General features: G+C 45.2%; 1 long non-coding RNA gene across 1 annotated transcript; it reads right to left on the bottom strand.

Moving 5' to 3' along the window:
* Window positions 1-368: 368 nt before the first annotated feature.
* On the bottom strand, window positions 369-17,536 carry LOC104911024. Its single transcript, XR_002115002.2, has 3 exons — window positions 14,278-17,536; window positions 7,589-11,174; window positions 369-830 (listed from the first exon to the last, which is right to left on the bottom strand). It is a non-coding gene; the product is annotated as an uncharacterized LOC104911024 (long non-coding RNA).
* Window positions 17,537-18,776: the final 1,240 nt, after the last annotated feature.

Raw genomic sequence — 18,776 nt, forward strand, 5'->3', positions numbered from 1 at the left:
TTGACAAGGTTTGAAACAAGAGAACAGGTATAAAGACTCAGAACTTTCATACAAGGCACTCTGACGGTCGCCTGGAAGACCTCCCAAACGCCCCTTCCTTCTTGCCTCCCCAAGAGGGGCAGCTGCAGGCGCAAGGCAGGAGTGCGGAAAGAAACTCTTAGCCCTCCAGACAGGACCGTCTCTGGAGCTGATGTTATGGCCAAATAGAGCAGCCCATATAGCAGCCTCTTCCCGTCTGTCATCGTTGCTGCTTGATTGTGCCGGGCTTAGCTCGGCGCGCAGCACGCTCCGCTCGCAGCACATGGCAGCAGGCAGGCTGGCACGCCGCCCACACCCAGCGCCGCGCAGGCAGGATGGCGCCGCCCGTACTTAAACCAATAGTTACTGTTTTACATCATCGAGGGCCCGCAGATTATGTTCTAAATCCATGAAGTAACAGCGGATCAGCGTGCAGTTCGCTAATGCCGCACTAGGAAATAATGCACGAGGGGGAAGGGATCAGCGCACAGCATATGGGGCTGTAGTTGGCATTAGCTGTAGAACAATGTATAGCGTGCAACAGGCTGCACGTCCTGGGCTCCACGGGGCAGGCAACAAGTCCACATGGAGGAAGGCTGCACAAGTATGATGCTGTTGTGCTCTTCCTGTTCTGCCCTCTCCAAAGTCCTTGAAGAAAATTTTCTTTAGAAACAACAACTTGGATGCTGCCTACTGGTAGGGACATTCCAGCAGAGAGGATGCAAGTTCAAAACCCGGGAAACAAGCCTGCTTCTTGTGCACGATGAAACTCAATGGCAGATGGTGAAGGCTCCAGGGACATCTATTATGGCCTTGAAGGGAGCATATAAAAAGGAGGGGGAATGGCTGTTTATGAGGGTGGATAGTGATAGGACTAGGGGGAATGGTCTTCAACTGAGACAGGGGAGGCATAGGTTAGATATTAGAGGAATTTATTCACAGAGTGTGGTGACACACTGGAGCAGGTTGCCCAAGGAGGCTGTGGATGCCCCATCCCTGGAGGCACTCAAGGCCAGGCTGGATGTGGCTCTGGGCAGCCTGGGCTGCTGGTTGGTGACCCTGCACATAGAAGGGGGTTGAAACTAGATGGTCATTGTGGTCTTTTTCAACCCAGGCCATTCTATGATTCTGTGATGAATGATATCCTCAGATTGATGTCTACCACTGTGTACCATTGTGTAGCATTGACCCTGCTGGTAGCCTCATATTCATACCTACTGAGTGCCTATAGGTTTGTTTTCTGACACTGCTTATGGCTCAAGCCAATACCATGGCACTGAAGTGATAAAGACAGTAAAAAATTCTAGTAATTCTAATAAATGTGGTGTTTGTTAATAGGAGACAGTTGCCACAAGATATCTTGCATCATCTTCCCAGCTACATTTGCTCGTTCAGTGATTAGCCCACTCCGAAATTAACTTCACAGGAATGGAGAGAAGTCCCACTTGGTGGTCCCAGTGTGAGGAGGTGGGCAGTGAGGAGCATTTCCCAAACAGGAGATTGATAACAGAAGTCTGTCTGGGATAGCAACCTGCTGAGACCTGAATCAAGGTCAAATTTAATCCTAAGTACTCCAATTAAATAACTCATTGCGGATATGTGCAACAGTTCCTCAGCAGTTACTTCAATGTGTGACCAGCAGCAGAGAGATGTTGCCACAAACACCAAGATCAAGTGGGAGAGCAAACTGCTCCCCTGGCAGGAGACACCGACAACAAAACATCTTTTCACTGCAGTACTAAAACTCACTGAACTCACCTCAACCCAAGTGCAGTCCTCCCTGGCTCTGCAAGAGCTTCCCCGCAACTTTGGGACTTCTCCCCTTTAGCAATGACTGACTGCTTGAGTCATCCATTCATGTCTTTGTTGCTTGTTTACAGCGCAGTAACAAAATGTACTTTTGAAGACACCATTATCACAGTTAGCACCAACACCCCAAGCACTGCCTCTTGTTGGCTTCTTTGCACTTTGCTAATGGCATTCTTGTATTACTTCTCTCTAAATGTTTCCAACCATAGATGGACACAAAGTGCATCTAAACCAGTTGTGCACAGGAGATACACTCCTGCCCTCCTATCACATTTTCCTCTAAAATTTGGTAGGGAGATGCGTGCTGCTTTACAGTATGATCCATTTCAACTGTGTTCCAGTGAGGCAGGTAACCCTACACTACTCAGTTTTGTAAGAATCCAGACAATCTGAATTAATAGCATGAGCACAGCACTTGCCATAAATATGGAACAGTTGCTTTATTGCACTTGTCAAATGCATTCCTCTCTTTGGTCACAGCTATGGTCAAACCAAGAATTAAAAAAAAAAATTAACAAGTAATTCACAATAAAAAGGAATTCAGAAAGTCACAAAAACAGGGAGCTATGGAAAGCATCAAATCCCTATGCTTTCCAACCAGTTTTCACTCTTACTTCAGCATATTTCTGACCAGCTCCATCTCCTGCCCAACACCACTCCACACTTTGGTTTGGAGGACACTACTTAAAGGGAGCTTATAAAGAGGAGGGAGACAAGACAAGGGGGAGTGTATTTAAACAAAAGAGGGGAGGATTAGATGAGAAGTCAGAAACTCTTCACTCAGAGAATGGTAAGGACCCAGCAGAGAAGCTGTGGATGCCACATGGAGATGCTCAAGGCTGGATAGGGCCCTGGGCAGCCTGAGCTGGTAGGGAGCAGCCTTGCCCACTGCAAGGTGGGGGCTGGGTTGGCTGTAAGGTCCCTTCCAGCCCAAGCCATTCTGTGATGATCATTTTCATAATACTTAAACTGAGCTAAAAGCAATCTCATGTTTGCTGTAGTAGAGGCAAACAGCTTGACTATAAAACAAACACCTGACCATTTTGATGTGGCATAGCAGTGGCAGAAAACACAACTCTATCTGCTTTTCCTGCAGTGACCTCTGGACCCCAGCAGCACCAACTGTGCTCAATTCAGGACACCCCACAGTGTGCCTCAGCCCCAGGCAGGCACTGGGGGAAGCGGCTCAGTCGGGGGACCCTGTGTCCCCAACCCAGCAGGTGCTCAGTGCTGTCATGTTTTCAGTACATATCAGAGCTGACTGTTATCAGTTATCTGTAAATGTAATGCTGACCCACAAGAGCCCCCATTGGGTTGGTTTTAGCATCACAATTGCTCCCTGCACAGGCTCACTTCCTCCCAGCAGTGTAACAGGAAGGCTTTGAAAACAAGGTGCTAGGATCAGAGCTAACGATACCACAGCACGTCTACTTGAACAGAAGAGAAAGTATCCTATAAAAGCTAGTTTGAAGTCAACATAAAAACAGATGTTTCTGTCAAGTCTTCATACAAGAATAATCTTCAGCTAGTCCCTGGTAGAGCACAAAGCTCACAGCACAGCCAAACCTCATGGGCTCATTACAGTGAGACTAACACTTAGCACCCAGCACTCATCAGTCACAGCTCTGTCAGTAGCCCCCAGCCTGGGGGTCCACCAGGGGTCCTGAGCACCACCAGTTACTTGAGAGCATCAGGGCACCCCTGCTACAAGCACTGGGCCCTGATCCAAGAAAGCACTTAAGCACATGCTTAACTTTAAGCACATGATTGCTCCCAGCCACATAAAAGGCCCACTTAGTGAAAATTAAGCATCTGCAGAAATACTTTATCAGCTTCTCCATCGAGCATCTTACAGGATTACACCCTATCAAGTGACTCTCGGAAGGGTTACTCCTCCTGAACCAGAGCAGCACGCAGGTGGGATCACTGGGGGCTGGGTCAGCTCCTAACACCTGGGAGTACAGGCAGAAGGGCTGGGGACAAGTAAGAGCAGCCCAGAACTCATCTCAAGGTATCTACCATGTCCACATTTGACTATTCCACACAAAAAGGAATGTGACCTAGCACAAGCTGTTTCCCTCCCACAGGTGCCTGGCAGGGACAGACATCAAGGGCTCTTCCTTTTCCCTACTTAACAGCTCTTGTATTTGTGTGGCCCCTCCGTGGCAGCAAGCTGCTTGTTCCCCACGTGGCCCTGCTTTAAAGCAGGACATGTTTGTGTAAGGCGCTGATGGCAAGTGCAGGCCCGGCACAGTAGGACAACGGGAGCTGTCAGGGAGGAATGCCCAGCCCTGATTGACGAGCACAATGTAGTTACTCAGGTGGAGCCCGGGGCCCGGCAGCCAGCACTTCTGCAGGGATCAGATGTGCTCTGAGTTCACAGATCAGCCTGATGCGCAGCTCAGCCCCACTGGGCTGAGGCAGGGGAACTTGCCCTCTATTTTTAAAGTGAAAAGCAGTCTGAAGGAGAAAGCCACCCTCCTCCTTAAACATGAGGGACCAAGATCCTATACCATCCTTACAGACTTTGTTCTACAGCTTGATGACAGCACATGTGCAGATGCAGAGTCGGGATGGTGCTCAGCCACAAGCTTGACTTGTTACACCATTCTTTAAGCCCCGTTCACACACTGCTTCTGGATACTCTGTCCAACTACTTACAAAGATTCCTCCACTTCCTCCCTGTACGGGAACTGTTGAGTCATGGCCTGAACCACTGATTGATCACCTGAGGCAAGGACTGGCTCAGCCTTTGGAGCACAGGTGAAGGCAATTCACCTGTGTGACTGGAAGGGGTGGAGCCTGGCTGCACCTCTCCTAGACCCCATTTAAGGGCTGACCACCACTAGGGAAGGATCTCTTTCTGGAGATTCCCCCCCTTTGGAGTTTTCTACTGCAAGCCTAGGACACAGGATATTCCTTTGGAAAACCATCCCCAGACAGATCCCAGGATTTCTGGGATCACCTTACTATGAACTGGCAATTATAATTGAAAGATGGGGTCCCCTGCAGGTTACAGGAAATATTCCTTCCCCATCCCACATGGCAGATTATTTTTATGGATTAAGCAAAGATATATTAGTCACAAAAGAACATCAACTAGCTGTTTGTAATGTGCCACTATTAACTGCTTTAAATCAGGATGAAATGAGAACCAATACTTTAGAAAATGAAAATCAGTTATTACGAGACTGCATAGAGAAATTAGAACAACTCAGTATACTGACAGGAAAAAAATCAATCCTAAATTTCCCAATAAAGCAGATCTGTAACATTTCAATAGATGATACCCAGGTTCCTGAATCAATGGACTTGGTCAATCCAGAAGATAAGACTTCTAAATAGAATCTCGAAGCTCTACTTGCAATGGATCCCTTTGAGATCTGGCCTGTAATAACTCAAAAAACAACAAAAAAAATACAAGATAGACCAGTAAGGGTGCCCCCTGATCAGTGGCACCCTGCCCAAATCCATTTACATGTGACAGCCTGTCCTCATACAGCAATGGAATTAATGGATCTGGTGCAGCAATTCTGACAAAAGCCCAGAGAAGATGTGCCAGCTTGGCTTCTGAGATTATGGGATTCAGGGGCAGAAAGTGTTATGGCCAATGGGCCAGGGGTCTCTAAATTGGCATCCGTTACTATACGCCCTGCCCTTACACAGAGGCTGTATGCTGTATGCTGCCATCCAATATACCAACAAGACTCACTTGATAATAGATTGGTTAATGGTAGCATGCCATATGGCTTGGCCTAATAAATCAGATATATCATTACACACAAGTTTATGGTCCTCCGTGGAGGACCTTCAAGGCTATGTTTGTGAACTGGGTATAAGAGGTGATATATAGAGACACATCTGAAAGCCCAGACATGGTAAGATTCTCAGCAGGCATGAAAGACCTGATCCAGCAACAGGCCCCTTCCCACCTGCATGGAACTCTAGTTTCCATACTAAACCGCCTAGGAACCTCAGAGGCCATGGTTCAACAGGCTGCCCAGCTGGTAGCCAATCTACAGGAGACAGAGCACCTTTGGACTAGGTGCAATATTTGAATTTTGGAAGAGGCAGAAGTTCTTCCAGCAACTAAAACCAGGAGACTCACCCCATGAACTCCTCAATTGGGACCCATACGGGTATCTTGAAAACAGATGTTTAATGACTTAGTCTGGGCTGGGGTTCAATTTGCAAAAACTGATTGCCAGCTCAATCGTATCCTCCTTCAGCTATGGAAGCATTTGAACGGCAATGAAAAATTTCAAAATCACCCCCAAAAAACTAGGCTAAGAATTATTGACAAACTACCAATAAAGATTTTCTAGCTGAAGAAAGAAGCCTCCTCAGGTGACTTGGGCCACAATGCCTGGGCCATGGGAGGTGAGAGACTTAGCCATATGACAATTTGTGGTGTGACAGGTGGTATTAGTTCTCCTAGGTCCTCCAGATGGGACCAGAGGTCCTATGCAGAGTTGATAACTTTTTAGTCCCAGAAGAATATTCAGAGGGTTATGGTGTTGATTGATACAGGTGCAGAAACATTGATAATTTATGGGCTCAGACTAAATTTAATGGAGATGGAGTGATAATTGGTGGTTCTGGGGGACAGACCATTCCTGTCACCCAAACGTGGTTGAAATTAGGGATTTGGGCCATCTCCCCCTCTGGGAGTTTAAAGTGTCTATTGCCCCAGTCCCAGAGTACATCTTGGGCATAGACATTTTATAGGGTCTGGCTGTCCAGACAACTGTGGGAGAGTTCAGACTTTGACAAAGGTGCATTAGTGTCTGGTCAGCACAGGCAGTATTGAGAGACCACGTGAAGCATGAGCCTATTCGCCTGCCGAAATAGTGCCCAATTACTAATTTCCACCATGATAATCTTTCTTATTATAAACCTGTTAAATACCATTTTATCCACACCACTCTTTTAACTGTATGTTTGTTAACTGTATACACCCACGTTATAAATAACAAGTCCACGAAAAAGCAATGCTCCTTAGAGCCGTATTCAAGGTGAAATCTGCAGTCAAAGCCCACTTGCTCTTCTGCAGCCCTCAAAATAAAAACAACTGGGGCAGCAGCCAGCCCCATTCCCAGCCTTGGGCCTGACCCTCCTATGCAGGCACTCTCCATTGAGAGCTGAAGGTGTGGAGAAGGATTTTCCACATTTCCTTCATAGTGTGAACAGTTTTGCAGCTTGTTCACAGCTGAAGCTTGCACCTTCAATTAGGAGGAACTCGACACCACAGTTCATCTAGGAGCCCAGGCCAAATTAACATGCCTGCTACAAAACCACAGGAGAGTGCACTTTATGAGGACGGGCAGAAAACTTGTTTTCCTTTCTCATACTAAAGATCATGAAATAAATTTAAATGAAGCCATTTAAGAAAGATTTTTCTTTGGGAAAAGTGTACAGGATTCCAAAACCAGCTCATTTAGGCAAGGCTTATGCTACTGTTGTCCCACACTGAGTCAGTTATCTGTCTCTACACAGCAGGCACACAAGTGAACGCTTACTAAGTCTTTACTATTTCTGTTGTAATAACAGACCCACAAATACCATCCTCTCTGAGGGAGAAAAAAAACAAAACAAACCAACACAAAACAGGAGCCCCTACACCAGGGGCAACACACTGATAGTTCAGCTCAACATGCAGTCCCCCACCCAGCAACAACTTGAAGCAGCAGTCCCCGAGACCAGACTTTGTACCCACCAGAATAATCCCACAACCACCATTTATTATTTTAGGAGAACATACCTTTTAGATGCTGATTTTAAGCCAGCTCCCTTCCACCAGGACCAGCCTTGCTCTGTCCTGCTGGGGAAGCTGCCGTGCCCCTACCCCTGCAGCCATCAAGCCCAAGTGACTGCAGTTGTGTAGCTGGGTGGGGCAGCGCTGGGCCCAGTGCTCAGACCTGCACACATCACAGAACCCAGAGGTCTGTGCTGGGCTCTAAGCAAGCAACCAGCCACATGCTTGCCTTCCACCTTTTCCTTCTGTGACAGCCTCAGATGCACAAAGCTGACTGAGATACCAAAGGCCATGTCTGGGGATGGCATCAGGTGGCTGCTCAGGGGCTGGATGGGAAGGGAGGGCTCAGGTGAATCTCATTAGTGACACAGCTAGGAAAGAAGCAAAGGAGCCACCTGCAGCTGGTTTTGCTACTCGAGTTCTTTAACTTCTGCTTACTTTTTTTTCTTTTTTTCTGGTGCTAGTATTACTTATCATACAATAAACCTAAGAGGTAAGGATACAAAATACAAGCTTGATGATTGTCCTAGAATATTCTCCTGGGAACAAGAGAATAACTTCTAAAAAACTTGAGGACCAGTGAAACATACCAGGTGGTAGGGGCTGCTTGGCACTGAAGTGTGCTACCCCAGCTGTGCTGAGAGAGCTGGGGCTTCTGTGGGTTCATTCTGCTTTTGTTTGGTCCCCAGAGATACTAATCGCAAATGGAAAGCCTGGTCTGCAACTGAGATCTTGCAAATGTTATTTACCAGCAGAGTACAAGACTAATCAAATGCTAAGAGGTCAATGAATGAAAGCTTGTTTCTTGAAGAAATACAGAATTCCAATGTTTTTTTCTCTCAGCTGCTCTTCAAAAAAGTCATGTTCGGAGTTAGGCGATTTTTTACTATACATTTTTATAATTATCCAAAAAGTTTGGGCTATTGGAAAGTACAATGAGTTGTTTTAATTAACAACCATTAAAATTATCCACTTCCTCTCTGGGCTCCTGCTCCAAAGCCTAGCATGCCCTGAGGAGTACTTTTGTCAAGCATCCAGCTGGAAATTCCCTTGCTCCAACTGGGGTGGGTTTGTTCCCTCTCCCTCTGTTCAAGCTCAGCCCCCACCTCCGTGTACTCCCCCACCCCCCAGCAAGTGGCTGTAGGCAGTGGTAGACAAGATGTCTGCTCTGCCTTCTCTTTTCCAGGCTGAACAGGCCCAGCTCTGGGTGTTGCATGTGCCCCAGCTTCTCTCCTCTGTGGTGGTCTGTTCCAGCACAATATCTGTCTTGCACCAGGAAGACCACGATGCTTTAGATGCCATCTCTCAGGTGCTGTGTGGAGGGGAATAATTGCTCTTCTTCAGCTGCTGCTTCTGCTGGTTTGGTGCGGGATGATGCAGTGAGGATTAGGCAACTGACTATAGACTACTTGTGTAGTGAACTCTGTAAAACTGCCCAAAGAAGTTGTCCATACAAGTCACTGTTTGGGTATCAAACTAGATAATTGGTAAGCACATGCAGATTACATGGATTTTTCCATTTAATTCTAATAATTTATTGGTATGCAAAACTAAAAATTGAATTGTGTTCCCGAACTTGAGGTTCTTGCACTCAAATGTTCATCTCTCTTTTAGAAAAGATCTGTAGGCAATGATGTGTTTTGTTTTTTATCTTAGTACCAAAGAGAATACAATAGACTGTGTGGCACATCAGATTACAGTTGTCATCACAATGTGCTTGGACCATCAGGACTTTCACAGCTGGACAATCTCAGTGCATTATTCGTGTTTTTCCTTTACATATTCCTCTATGAGAACTACAGTTGCAATCTTCTCCATAATACTGATCCTCAGATGGTAGATAAAGACATAAAAATCCAAGTGGAAACTGTAACATAAAACCTAGGTTGGATAGATTTCACAGGAGCTTAATAAAATTATCTGAACCAGAATTAGGAGACTGTTTCTTTTCTGAGTACAAAATAATTGAAGCTGAGGTGTCATTTAGTCCAACCTCCTGCACAGATCAGGGCCAGCATCAAAGTCAAAACCAAGAGGGGCTGCCTCTCAATGTCCACACTTCAGAGAGTCACAGTCTTTTTGAAATACCTTTTTCAATTCCAGTGCTGTCAACTCCTTCACGACCCTCCATTGCCATATGAAATACCTGCTTCTTTTGAGGTATAAACTGGAAATAATGCAGAAGACATATGTTAGTTTACCATTTAAGTGGCGTAATTATCTTAAGAAAAATCACTGGTGCGCAAATGATTCCTTCAAAATGTCATTACCTGAGATAGCACTGCAAGGGCTTTAGTAGGAATATATATACGCAGCATTTTAAATCTACAACGACAAATCTGTTCTACAGAAACCAAAGAGGAGCAAAAAAAAACCCACCCTGCTGGTGCCTATTAGATAGATACATAGATGTTTCCCTAGTCCTAGCATACTTTGGCATTTACAGATGTGGAGCAGCCCGATGAACTGGTCCCTCTGTAGGATTCACAGCTTCTTTGAGCATTCCCCTTACGTTGACTGGAGTGTGCTTGCATGGTACGAAGCAGGGCTGTGTAAGCCTAGCTGACCATCCTGCTTTGGTTCCAGGCTGTGCGAAGGAAATAAAAGCTTCCTTTTTTTTCATCTACTGAAATGCTTTTAGCTCCTTTCAGATTTGTCATAATAACAATACACTTAAGGAATAATCTAACATTGGCTTAAACCTGTGTTTGGTACAGACTGCTAAAAATTTGATATGTTACACTGATGTATTGCACCTTTACATATCTCTTTTATTCCCTTATGGTGGATGTAATTGAAAGGTATTACACAAAGTAATAGCTAGCCCCAAGTGAGTGAGCTAAACCTACAAATCTGGATGTATAATGAATATGGTGTAGTCAAAGATCATTAATTGTTCCACATTCAACAGCATTCTGCCGTTACAAAGTTCCTTCTCCTTCCTCCCAAGGGCTTTTCTCCTTCACTCCATACCATTTCTGACTTCTTTCCACTGGTGTCCAAAACTCTAAGGTGCTCTTAAATAATATAGGCTTCTCCCCTAAGTCTGATGGCAAAATTCTCATGTTTGTCTGAACTTCCAGTTTTATTTCCTTCCAAAGGTCTTTAGTCTTGAACATCTGAGTAACACAAGTCATCTGTGCCTTCTGAACATGGCTCTGTAGCACCATCTCCTCTCCTCCTGTGCCAGAGGAGTGATGACTAGGCAGGGAGCAGATCCTCAGATGTTCACAGTCTTTCAGAGCAGAGGCTGAGGCTCACCCGCAGAGAAGCATCACACCAAATGGCAGCTGGCACTGTCTGTCTCCCAGCAGCAGGGCATTAATAACCACTGACAAAATGCTATACAGTTCCAGCATGATGTCAGTGGTGTTAACCTCTGTGAATCCTGTATCAGCACTACTGAATGACTATTTTTCATTGTTTTTCTTTAAAAAGTACCTTTGAAATATTCCATTTGAACAAAACAGTGGCTACTTAGAATAATTCTCTGTTTTTCTCTATTTCTGTTTTTGAAAGCGAACCATCAGCAATCCATACTGACTGTGTTGAACGACAGCTGAATTCATCCCATGCATGATTTTTTATTGAGCTTTAAAAAAAAAAAAAAAGGAAAATCAACTTCAATGAACCCAAGCCAACTTCTACATATCCCACACAGTTGTTAGCACCTTTTGGGAGGTACTGGTAATTTTCCACCTATTAGATAGCTGAAAGAATTTGAGGGGTTTTCTGGAACTTGCAGTATATGAACAAATTACTCTGAGCTGGTGCATTACAGTAAATCTGCTACTGCTTTTAAGAATATGAAATACAAAGTTTTTTTCTTAGTTCCAACTAGAGAACACAAGGAATTATTTTTAAATGACATATCCAGAAAGCCCCTTTTACAATCTTACAGTATTTTTGTTTTACTTTATTCCCAGCTTGAAAAAGTAAAATGCCAACACTATAAACAGATGAGATAAAGTCTAGAGGGAGAGATAGTATGGTTTATTACAGTAGCAAAGAATACCAGAAGAAAATAGTTTTCCACATATGCAATCAGATATGTATTCTTAGTCCACTAGTAAGAACATCCCTGTTGAATTTCACTGTGATGATACAGGGTCAATATGCATTCAGATTATTTGAAAGGTAAGGATTTTTAAAGAGAGGATTTTTTAGATTTTTTTTTTTGTACTTGCAGATTAATTAATCATATTTTCATTTGTCATATACTTCATTATTCACCGGCAAACTTCAAGGTAGCTACAGGATTACAGATTGAGTTCGGGTCAAGTGCAGTCACATCCTTCTACCTCCTACAATGCCTTAAGATGTCAGCTTTACCATAGGGAAATCTTTGGTCCTAAAAAACTGGATGAGTCCGTAAGGAAAATGTCTGGCACTGCAAACTACTCCTGCCCATCTCTGTGCTTACACTTGTGCCAATAGCTGTTGCATTCAGTATGTGTAGGGAGTGGAAGCACAAGATCAGATGGAATGCAAATGCTCTGCACTCCCAACCACAACATGTGATGCAGTTGTTTCTCCTGTTTGTGTTTAACCTGCTTTTCTTAAAACAATAAAAGCTCAGCCTATCCAAAAAAAAACAAAACGGTTTATGTGGCATAAACTTTCCAATGAAAATTGGAAGAGGATGTAAGAGGATTTGCCACCTTTAGCACCTGTGTGTAGAGCAACTGGTCCCAGTGGAATCAAAGCAAGAATAAACCCAAAGAATATTGTTATCACATGTGAAATTGTCTGTGCCAGCTCAGTACTTACTTCCATTGCAAGAAGCATTTGCAGGGTGAGCTAAGAGCACAGCACAGGCTCTGCAGTCACATGGGACCAGATGACAAGAGGGAAAAGATGCAACACTTGCATCTCCTCAGACCTGTTGTGGACCTCCTGAGTAACGATATACTTTGGGTTAAATCAGCTCTTAGGGACACTCGTTACCAGGCAGTAAACAAGCCAGCAACACCTCAGTACGAGAGGCAAATCACAAACTTCTGCAACCGTGTGGAAATGGCAGAAGACTGATTTGTTTAATCCCATGCCCTTTCTAACAGAAGAAAGAAAGAGACAGTGACGGGCATGAATGCACCAGCACCTTCTTCCTTTTTTGGGAGAGAAAAGGAGGAGCAGAGCCTACATGTCCACCCCTCCCCAAATCACAGCAGGCAGTCGAAGCAGGGGGAGAAGGGGTTTTCTGCAAAGCCTGTGCCTTTGAGGCAGCAGAAGGGCAGAGTTCAGTTTTACGACTGCTGGCCCCAACACAATTTACCATTTACAAACTAATCCTCCTCCCTCCGAGAGCACAAGGCCTGCTAAAGCTCTCATGTCCACTTCTCTGATTCTTCATTGTCCACACTGACAGAGAGAAGCCCAAGACCTAATCGGTGTGTAATTCAATCGCTGTCCAGGCTGTGTCACAGCACAATGCTCTGCTTGTAGAGCCACGGGTTAACTCAGCCAGCTTACTGTTACGCACCACAGCAGGTGTGAAGAATGTCCCTCGGCCTGTGTGTTGCCACTCTGTCAGGGTCCATTTCTGGTACTACTTTCACTCACCACTTAATGCTTGTTTTTCTTACTGGCAGCAAACTAATTGTCGGCTGTATGGTAAAAGGGCACTTACAGTATTTTTGATCTTGAATTGCAAATTCCTCAACAGCATAACATAGGCCTCACATGACGTCAAACACTCTGTCTTCCAGATGCCCAAAACATGGAGAGCTGCTAAAAATCTCTTTTCTTCCTTCGTCTTAATCTAGCAATTCATAAGTTATGACATCTAAAATGCTTCACTCTGTTGTTCCTCACACCAGCTCAGATCTGCAAAGCTAATTCCATTTAAATCAGCATCAGGAAGGTGCTCAAAAAAATCCTATCCACAATGGAAGTGGTTAAAAATCTCTGGGAAGTGAGATTATATGTACTGCCATATTTAAATGCAGATATCAGGCTGCTCTGAGAATGGCATTTGGTGTGGGTTTTTTTGGTGGGGAGATTTTTTTCATATTTACCACACTAAAAGGAGTAGAAAGTTGCACTTCCACTTTGCTGAGTTCATACTACAGTGCAAGAAAGCTGGGGAACACTTACCACTCCATCCCCAGTGAAGGAGTACTGGGGGTGTGTAGCACCCAGCCACGCTACTGGGCAGATAAGGAGACAGTGGGGAGCTACTGCTGATAAGCCTGCAGCGGTTAAAACATGAATGATCAACAGGAGAATGGCTGCCTTCTCCATAGATGGACCTCATGCACTTTTAAGAGTCACACACAGTGTTTCTTTCCAGTGACAGGCCCAAAGGCTGTGAGCACAGAATAAGCAGATACCACCTATTTCTAATGCATCTATTTTTCTAAGAGCCTTAAGTATTTCTTTCATGTAGAGAGAGCAAGCTTCTGATGTTATTTCTCTAAGCTTCTAATTTCAATGTGGAAGCAATACATACAGGAAGAATACCTGATGGAAGAACTACACTGGGAAAGAAACTGTACAGGTCTGTAGCAGGACGAGCAGTTTAGTTCAAAAGAGCAAACTGAAGTCAGCTGGATAACCTAACTAATCCAAGTGGTAAGTAAAATAAAATGGCAATAATTTCCCTGCAACCACATATATGATCTTAAATCATTGCATCTGGCTATCTGGAGTTTTTCTGTATAATTCCATACGAGCATTACAGTTACTAAGCTTACCCGATCCTGTGAAGGGATGAAATACTTTGTCACTCTTTCAAATCCTGGGATGGCAGATAGGGGCTGAAGAAAGGCTGTTGAACTTCTTACCACTAGCTGCAGAAAAAGTCGTAATATTCATTATTCAAAATGTGGATTGGGCCATCTGTACTTACAGTGTTCAACAAGTCTTGCTCGGTGCTGAAGCCAAGCTGCTCATTTCACCCATACTTGTCTAGTGCCATCACTGAGGGCTGACTTCCAAACATGGGCGGACAACAGTTTACATGGCAGGGGCCATGAGACATTCTTGCATCCTGAATCAGGATTTAGCAATGCCATATGCCAAGCCTTAGAAGCATGCACAGTATTTGCAACTGAGCACCTGCGGAAATCCCATTTCCTGACAAAGAGAGGCCTCTAATATTCATGTTTTTCTCCTGGGCTTGTGCCACACTGTAATGAAAAATGAAATATGGGGGTTCACTGAGAGCTTGTTTGAGCAATTAGTAAAGGCACGCAGAATGAGAAGCCTGTCTGATAGGATCTGACCAAAACCATATACAATGTAGAAAGAAGAAACCTGCATCCTTGACCTGCTCCCTTCACTCTAGCCCTCCCCGGGTTACCACTGCTCTACCTTTGGCATTGTCTTTCTATTCTCCTTCCTCAAACTCTGGCTGCTGCCTTCCAACCTTCCCTATCTCTGAATGCCCACACATCTCCTCACCCTCCTCTGACCTGGCACAGTCCCCTGCACTCCTGTGGCTGCATCTTAACCCATTTCCCTCTGCTTTTGTCATCTTTCCTTGCTGCTGGTTTTGGCTGTCACACCTCACAGGTATCATCCTGCATGCTGCTCTGCGCCTATCTCACCTCTGCCAGGCAGCTCTTTAAAGCTTTGAACCGATGGCTGTAAACACTGAACAACTGTTAGATGCCAGCAGCCCTCTGAATGTCTCACACAGAGCCACATAACTGACAAGACAGATTCAGCATCTTACAGATCCAGCATTAGTCAGGGTCCTGCTGGTCTCCCATTTTGGGAACCAGCATCCATCACTGGGTCATGCAGGCTTGCTGCATGCAGAATGCCAGCCACTGTTTCCCATTTCCACCATGATATGTTGGAACAATGTCTCCACGCTAAATGCTGGGTATAAGAAACCCAACTCTGTGGCATAGTGCCTTTCCCTTCCCTCCTGCTGACCAGCTCTTCCCCTGGTAGTTCAGACGACTTATCCCGCCTATTGGCCAGGGCAGTGTGCATTCAAACAGCTGCTCAGGCTGGATGAAGCACCTGCTCTGGGCAACAGCAGCTGGAGTTCATTTTGGGTCCAAAGGGCCGAGGCCAAGCGGGCTGACCGCATGTGCACTAATCCAGTATCATCACCAGCTCCTCCAACAACAGGTGCCTCTTTGAAGAGAGAGGGAAAAGCTATTTGGGGAGGAATCAGATCTTTATAAAGAACATTATGGGCCAGGTCCTCAGCTAGTACATGCTCAGTTCAATCATGTAGTCTCTTGAAGTTGTATGAGTAATGCTCATATACACCAGTGAAAGATTTGGCCCTCTCTTAGTACTGCTTCTCTTCTCTGTTTAGTTTTCCTCGGAACTTTTCACCTATCTTTGCTCTGCACCAATCTTCCTTTAAAAGGGAAAGGAAATCTTCCTGTCTCCTGCTTCAAAGCAAACAGCTACAAGTCACAAGCTACATATGGCAAACCTCACTACCCTCCCTCTGTCCATGTACCATGGCCTTACTGCTGCCTCACAAGATGTGTCCCTCACTCCTGTTTGCATCCCAGATTGTAGACCACAAGCATCCTTCCACAGAAACATGGACGATCCCATTCTGGGACACATCAGACAAAATCCCTCAGAGCCCCTTAAGAGAAGTCTGTTGGCCCAGGCATCACAAGAATGGCCACATACTTGCTCTGGCCAGTGGTCCATCTGCCCAGTGCATTATTTCAATCAATGGCCATGACAAAATGATCTGGGAAGCATGCAGGAAACCCTGCCAGAAGCAGCTATTGGCTTAGCTGGCTCCAAGGAAAATTTTCTTCTTGTTTTGCCGGAAGCTGATTTATGACGCAATGTGTACAAATCTCTTTTTGTACTCTCAGCATCTTATGATTGGTTTGGATTAATGAAAGCCTCCAAGATTTCTCCTTCCTGAGTGCTGCCACACCAAGCTCTATGCAACAGTTTCACACGTTTGCTCTCACTCCTGGCAGTGACCCTAGTGCCTGTGTCAGGAGAACCAGGGAGATCTCTCCAGCCTGAGCACAGAGCAAGACTCACACAGGTGGCCTTGCAGGACACTGCCAGGAGCACTCTGTCCATAAAACATGTGCAAAAGTAGGCTGTCCAAAGTGCTTCAATGCACTGTTAGGGGAAAACATGACATTGCTACAAGCTGCTCGTATTCACCAGTCACAACTTCCCTAACTTTGTATTCTAACATTTATTTCCCTGAACTGCACCTCTTTTCATTCGTGACCTTCTGAAGTTTGATTGGTTTGAGTCACTTACCACTTGGGACCGTGTCCCAGCTGGGTTATATTACAGAAAGAAGCAAAGCAGAGTCAGTTCAAGGAGCAGAGCTGGTGGCCAGAATGGCACAGGCAGAAAAAACAGTCTCAAATCCAAATAGTCATTGACCTCACCACAAATACACACAAGTGTCAGTGCTACTGTGTTGGCTTTCGCATTTAAATAAGACTCAGAGAATTTCCCTTGACAAACACTGCAGTTCAGGATCACTGACACCATTTGCTTACCACATTCACAGCACGGCACAGGAACGCCCTGTGCTAGAAGCATAGGCTCAGCTGCTGTGGACTCCCAGATTCCCTTTGAGGCTTTAACCACAACTCCAAAGTTGGAAAATATCAAAGCATATCTAAATATACAAAAGAAGGCAATGTGGCACAGTTACGCATCTGTTTTGTCCACACATATGCCTGAGGGAGCTGCATAGCGATCGCACCCTTAATGCTGAGCACTGCTCTGTCACTGCCATGCACAGCACAAGCAGTAAGACCCTACCAGCATCCGAGAGACCCAGAAAGAGAGACCCTTGGAATCCTCTCCGTGGCGTGCTGTCACTGGGCACATTTCACGCAGACCAGCTGCACGGGATTTACACAGCCCATTTTGGAGTATCAAAGCTAAGTTTTTTTGTCTTTGCCTCAGGCAGGCGCTTGGTATGTGGGATTTCAAGCAGAGAACAAACGTTCTGTGAGAGCATTAAATGCTCAGCACAGTAATTTCTGAATTACACAAATGATAGCAATGGTTTAAAAATCAAGAAGGAAAGCCCTTGAGTGCATCACTGTGGGCAATGCCACAGAGTCCTACAGACCACAGTAACTTTCCAAGAGTACCAGTTAATGTTGCTGGCTGCTTTAAGTGAGATGAGCCAGATCCACCCTATATTATATCTCGTAATTACGAGGAAATCAGGCTAACGCCCAAATCAACAGGTCCTCTGCACAAAGATAATGAAATCAAAATCAATCTGCCTGAGCTGGCACAGAAGGGTTTGCCACAAACAGACAACAATCTAACACCTATCACTGTAAGAACCTTATAATATATTGAAAATTGCTAAAATTAGGCAGAACGTGATAGGGAAATAGATATCCTAACAATCTACACCTTCACTTCACTGGAGATTAGCATAGTCTTTAAGGTCAGCGATGTTTGAAGGAAGTTATCCACTTCAGTTTTGTCTAACTCGCCTCCACTAAATCATAAAATCATAGAATCACAGAATGGTTTGGGTTAGAAGGGACCCTAAAGATCATCTAGCCCCAACCCCCCTGCTGGGGCAGGGCTGCCCCCACCAGCTCAGGCTGCCCAGGGCCCCATTCAGCCTGGCCTTGTACACCTCCAGGGATGGGGTATCCACAGCCTTTCTGGGCAGCCAGTGCCAGGGCCTCACCACTTTGAGCAAAAAACGTATTCCTAATGTCTAACCTAAATCTCATCTCTTTAGTTTTAAGCCATTCCACTTTGTCCTGTCACTATCAGACCATGTAAAAAGTTGGTTCCCCTTCTGCTTGTGTGCTTCCTTCATGTACTGGAAGGCAGCAGTGAGCGCCCCCGGAGCATTCTCTTCTCCAAGCTGAACAAGCCCTGAGCTCAAATTTTCATAGCAGTGGTGCTCCAGCCCTTTGATCACCTTTGTGATCCTTCTCTGAACCCACTCCAACAGCTCCACATCCTTCTTGTGCTGAGGCCTCCAGGCCTGAATGTGGTACTCCAGATGGGGCCTCACAAGGGCAAAATAGAGAGGGACAATCCTCTCCCTCTCGCTGCTGCCACCCCTCCATTGATGCAGCGCAGGATACGGTTGGCCTTCCAGACTGCATGAGTACAGTGCTGGCTCACGTCCAGCTTTCTGTCCATCAAGACCCCCAAGTCTCTCTCCACAGTGCTGCTCTGATACAAACCCATATGAATCCCAAATTTAAAACATTTACCTGATGAATGTACGCTTTAAAGCTAA

This window comes from Meleagris gallopavo, chromosome 5 (assembly GCF_000146605.3).
Source record: "Meleagris gallopavo isolate NT-WF06-2002-E0010 breed Aviagen turkey brand Nicholas breeding stock chromosome 5, Turkey_5.1, whole genome shotgun sequence".
NCBI lineage: Eukaryota > Metazoa > Chordata > Aves > Galliformes > Phasianidae > Meleagris > Meleagris gallopavo.